Genomic DNA, 6,000 nt, shown 5'->3' on the forward strand with positions numbered 1-6,000 from the left:
CCCCGGCAAGCTGTGTTAATATCCCTTTGGTTTCTAAGTCTTGCAGCATTGGGCTGCACTCACAAGGCAGCAAACACCAGCCCCTAGCATATTCTTGCTCTCAGTACCTTTTGGCTTAACTCCTTACTCCCCAAGACCTTCCCAGTTAATCTTTTAGCTCCCCAAATCAGTGGGGCAAACAGGCCCAAGCCTGTAGACCTGGGTTATAATTCCAGATCAGCTCCTCAGATGTTGGTGGGTTGGAGGCACGGAGAAAGGATGACCTATAGTGACAAGGACATGGGAGAGGAGAGGAGAGGACCCCAGCAGACCTTGGCCAATCTGCATGGATAAGACCTGGCAGTGGCCCGAGGCTGGGATGACAGGAGTGTAAGGGAGTCTGAACCAGTCTGAGGCTCCCTGCACAGGCACTGGGTGAGGCAATTTGATGAAGCAGAGCTATGAGTGGGTGAGCTTTTTTTTTTTTAAAGATTCATTTTAATATCACAGTATGGCATACCTGTGAACCTGCCTGCAAACAGGATTCTCCTAAAAGGTAGGGTAATGTGAGGCAGAGAGGCCATCAGGCCTAGGATAGACAGTAGTTCAGAACTACTGAGTATAAAATTAAATGCCAGCAGCCTGAAGGGCAGTCAAGGGCTTTCTCCAAGAACGCCAACTGAAAATAGCAGTCTTGCCGGGCCTGGTTGGCCTAGCTTGCTTGGCAGGGTTAACTAGGCACTGTGGCTAGTGGGTACTCTCCATGCGAGCGGCCTGGACAGGTTCCCCGGATGACCTTGGTCTATTGTTAGCACTCATAATCAGCTGTGGCTGATTTTCACAGTAGCCGTCATAGTGACGGGCAGCTTTGCAAGCATATTTTGTTTTCAGTAAAGAAAACGTAGTTCCCCATGGCTAGGCCCTGAGTTTGACTCAGGGCTTCTGCGACTGTCAGTTCGCATCAGTTTTCTGGAAGGCTGTTAAGAAATCAGTCATTTTTTTTCCCCTAGAGTCAAATTAAAAAACCCTGGCCCTCTCAAGTAACTTAGAAGAATGAAACGGTAAGTTCTTCTTCCCTCTGGGAACATGTCAAAGCAATGCCTGGTTGCCTGCCTTAGTTCTTAGCATCATTTACCCTTCTGCATATCACAATAGAAGCGAACTCAGAGGCAAGGAATCAAGGCAGAAGCAGGGGTTTAACCCCTAAGAACTAAGTCAATGGCCCATCAGGGGTCTGAAGATGGGATTGAGATTCTCCTGGGTCTGGATCCTCAGATGAAAACTTCTTGCTATCATATAATGCCCCCAGACACCATAACTAGCTGTAAGTTTGCTTTAATATATGATGTCTGGGGAAAAATACTGAGACATGGCAAAAGACACCATTGTATTTCTAATTTGAACTTTTGAGACTGCACTTCACCCTGCGAACACTAGAGGGCAGAAGTCAGAGAGGAAAGGCTACCCTGAAAGGGATTGCTCCGGGAAGCCAGGATTTGTGTTTCACTATGACGCGCAATTTTACTTAAGCAGACACTAATGCTTATAGTGTGGCCAAGTGACTTCATGGTTGGAATTCAGTATTAAACTCTTACGATCTGCTGTAGCTGTTCAGAGTCCACAACAGTGAGGAAAAAGTTATTGCTCTCTAAACGGAATCTATCCTCTGTCCATTTTAGACACTTTGAGAGCCAATACAATATAGTTAGATCTGCAAGTCCTTAATTTTAGGGGATACATTATTTAGATGAATAACCTTTCACAGATATTGAATTTTTTTTTAAGTGCAGCATTGGTCTTGCTTAGAGTTCTCACAGTGAATGGTAATGACACTCACAGAAATGAAATGTGCTCTCTGTAGTAGCCAAGAGTAACAGTCTTTCTGTCACCATCTCCCCATGATTTTCATGTTAGCCGGACATTAAAACACAACAGTATAACCTGGAGATACTGAAGTTAACTGGTCCTGCTGAATTGGCAAGTCAATGCCTACACACACACACACACACACACACACACACACACACATTTAAATTCTCAGTTGATCAATCATTTGGTGCCTTTTGGAAATGTTAGTAGGAACCAATGAAGTCTAATCTCATTACCCATTTGAAATAAAATCACAGTTACGTCAACCAGAAGAAGTATCTTAAAAATGTCCTTTAAAAAGACCAACTAATTCATGATTAAAGCACGTTACCAAACATATTACCAAGCACCAAGTAAATATAAATATAAGAATTACTGTCCTTTGACTCTTACAATTTTTTGAAGCAACCGATTAAAGCATGTTTGAGTCTGAGTGTGGGAAGAGACACAAAACAGCACACTGAGCTAATAAGGGTGTGCTCTTTTACAAACCCTGGGGTCACACTCATGGGTTCCTAAGTGCTGAGAGAGTCGAAATGACATTATGGATCCCCAAAGCAGTGTTGGTTTGTAATGACCCATGGCCAGACAGGAAACGCTCACCCCTTAAAATGGGGGTCGCCTTTGTTAGCCATGCAGAAAACTTGGTCCACTTACCTCACACGGGAGACCCTCTAATCTCAGAAAGTGCTGACATGCGTTACTGTACCCGTGAGCAAAGTCTTTGGCAGAAGCGCCATTGATCCTTGTGGTAGTGACTAGACTTAAACCATTCTGCGGTCACCATCCCTGAAAAAAAGCACGCTCATGGGACTATTTCTTCCACCAGCACAAACGAGACATCTCATAAAAGGCATGTGGGTGTACACCGCTAGGCAGAGACACTGCTGGTGAGTGACAGAGCGCCTGGCTGATTTACACAAACCCCTAAGTGAGCGTATGAGAATAGGTTAGGTTTAGATTGACGAGCAAATGTGTAGCCAGACTTCTGGCTGACAAATGGCACGGCTATGCCAGCGCATTCGCTCCTCGGGAGGGAGACCAAAAGTGAAACAGGATCAAGTTCACTCTTAAAGGACATCCAAACCTAGCGGATGGCCGGGTTGGTAAAACACATGTAGACAGGAACCCCCACCAGAATAGAACTGCGAGGGTTCAGAGTTGAGCACACACCCAGGCCAGTGACGATGCTTGCCGAGAATCCCTGGACCCCGTGTGTATTTATGTTGACATTCCTTCAGAAGGGCCCTGCTGTTTTCGAGATAAATCTATTTTATTGGCAGCTTAACTTTAAACTCACTACTCTCTAAAAATGGCCTGTTTGGGTAAACCAGAGACTGAAAATAACAACCGATGAGACTAGCGTTCAAAATGGTGCCAAGCAGTAACTAAGCCAGATTGGATTAGGTTTATTTTGGCCAGGCAGAGCTGAGAACAGAAATGTCCAAACAGCGTTTGTCAAGAAGAGTGAATTATTATGACTGTTCTTTCTAGGCTAAAGTTGAAAGTTCAGGTCTCTAAAGAAAAGTGGTGTTACGTCCATGACCGACACTATTTCCGAGCTCCTGTGGCATGCCAGGAGCGTCACCCAGCATTTGATGTATCTTGGCCCATTTATTTCCCATCGTAAAGCCACGGGGTAGAGCATACAGTCCCTGCTCTATAGATGAACCTGCTGTTTGGAGAAGTTGGTTGAGATGTTCAGAGCTACACAACCCCTGAGATTCAGGATTTAAAGTTTCTGGCTCTCTTTGAGTCACACGACATTGCTGTCTGGACACGTAGTGACACGTAGTGGGCATGCTGATACAATTTAGCAGCTTGCAACCTTGGTAGGGTTTGAGGAACGCTGGGGCAAGAACAGAGAAAGCTGAGAGACCTGGGTTTGAATCCAGACTCCCCTGACTGTGGGATTTTTAGGAAAAACTCCTAGCATCTGAGCTTATTCATGATCCAGCAGAAGTGTGTGAGCAGGATAGGGTATAAGTGTGAGGAAACTTCTAAACCACCTTTCAAATCTCTCTTGATTCTAGGAGCCTTAATAGGCTTTAAATTTCCCGTAATGGAAGCACACATTTGGCCTTTTAAAGGAACTCGGATGTGAGAAAACGTTTCCATTTGAAATTCAAAGCCCGGTTCCAGTTTTACCTTAGGAGCATTACTCTCTGCTGTCCAGTTCCTTTCCTGGGTGGCGTGTCCTGACCTAGCGGACCTTCCATCTCCTGGGTGAAAGACTCCGCCTCACAGTGCCTGAGGTTCTGCACGTAAGCGAGCCACAGGGTGTGCTGAAATTGGAGAGAGAAGATCACCTGTGGAGGTTAATCTTCAATTGTCATTTTGACTGGAATTGGAGTTATCCAGGAGAGAGAGACACCTCTGGGCATGTACGTGTGGGTATTTCCAGAGAGGTTTAACTGAGGAGAGAAGATCCACTCTGGGTGTAGGTAGTACATGCTCTGAAGTCCCGGGCTGACAAGAGAGACAAGACATGAGCATCAGCATCTGTCTGGTCCTACTTCCTGATTGTGCTTGGAATATAACCAGATACCTTCTCTCCTGCTGCCTAACCAGCCCAGCTATGGTGTACGGTACCCACAGACCATAAACCAAAGTCAACTCTCTCTCCCTTGCTTTTGACATGGTGACAAGAAAAGTAACCACCCCCCACTACCTAATCCAATATTGATTTACAGTATCACCACCAAAGCAAATCACTGTATTTGGCTTTCACATGACGATGCTGCTACTTCCAAGGGGGTTAAAAGACCACACGTGCACACCGGTCAGCTCATTTTGTAGGTTTCATTCCACTTTTGTTAATTGACGAGTGCTCTTTATTTGTTGCGGCCTCCTTTTTGTTTAGGTTTCAATGTCCCATGTGGAGGAGATGAGCTATTTCTGAATACCGCTGTTTCTTCTCAGTGTACCAACTCAGTCCATAGTCATTCATGCATCCCCAACCCCAGCCCAGCTGATGGAAACACATACAATGGCTCTCCTACCAGGACATGCATGGGTCACCTGCTGCCCAGAATCCTTGAGGGACTGTGCTGTTTGTGGGGTGGTGTGGTCACTGAATGCTCCTTTGATGACGTGCGTCCTCACGACACACACTGACTAAATTCAAGCATTCGCTATTGGACCAGATGCCAAACGTACTAGCCTGGATATCTGTGAACTTACAGATGGCTGGAAGCAAAAATAAGATCAAAGCAGCCAGGAGCATGTCTCCATACTGCTCTTTCAGGGATCGCTGAGGTAGAGCTTCGATTGATTGGAAAGTTAGTGAAGAAACATATTTAGCGGGGGCTGGAGGGATGGCTCAGTGGTTAAGAGCACTGACTGCTCTTCCAGAGGTCCTGAGTTCAATTCCCAGCAACCACATGGTGGCTCACAACCATCTATAATGGATCCGATGCCCTCTTCTGGTGTGTCTGAAGACAGCTGCAGTGTACTCACACATAATAAATAAATAAATAAATCTTGGGGCTGGGGATTTAGCTCAGTGGTAGAGCGCTTACCTAGGAAGCGCAAGGCCCTGGGTTCGGTCCCCAGCTCCGAAAAAAAGAAAAAAAAATAAATCTTAAAAAAAACATATTTAGCTAAGGTATCATTCTGCTAGGAATATGTAGTAGAGAGCTTAAACATTCTCATTCTCTCTCTTTTTTCAAGAGTTATTTAATTTTGTTCATGAGTGCACTGTTGCTGTCTTCAGACACACCAGAAGAGGGCATCAGATCCCATTACAGATGGTTGTGAGTCACCACGTGGCTGCTGGAATTTGAACTCAGAACCCGTGGAAGAGCAGTCAGTGCTCTTAACCGCTGAGCCATCTCTCCAGCCCTAAACACTCATTTTCTAAAAGTTCGCTATACTCGTTTTCTACTCCATTGCTATTTTTTAAATTTCCTATAGCAAACTTTTATATGTGGAGCTCTTAGATCAAAGGAGATACAATAATGGCTCATTGTTATCAATATCCATCAGGATTGCTCTCCTAAGGAGTTGCTTTATATGGTCCCCCAATTATTGTTGGATAAGTTTGTCTTTACTATCTCCATTTTTTATTACCAGGTATAAGTAATAAAACACACACTCACACACACTTTTTTTAAACCGAGGAAACAAAGTTCTTTTGAGAAGTCTCCTCCC

General features: G+C 44.9%; 1 protein-coding gene across 2 annotated transcripts in view; it reads right to left on the reverse strand.

Moving 5' to 3' along the window:
• Nucleotides 1-2,744, reverse strand: part of Itgb6 (integrin subunit beta 6) — a 123,608-nt gene extending 120,864 nt beyond the window's left edge. Inside the window, 1 exon segment of one of the 2 annotated variants that reach the window (NM_001431676.1) lies at nt 2,506-2,744. The gene's annotated coding sequence lies outside the window, so the exon portion shown is untranslated. 2 annotated transcript variants of the gene reach the window in all.
• Nucleotides 2,745-6,000: the final 3,256 nt, after the last annotated feature.

This window comes from Rattus norvegicus, chromosome 3 (genome assembly GCF_021556685.1).
Source record: "Rattus norvegicus strain SHRSP/BbbUtx chromosome 3, alternate assembly SHRSP_T2T, whole genome shotgun sequence".
In the NCBI taxonomy this organism is placed as follows: Eukaryota; Metazoa; Chordata; class Mammalia; order Rodentia; family Muridae; genus Rattus; species Rattus norvegicus.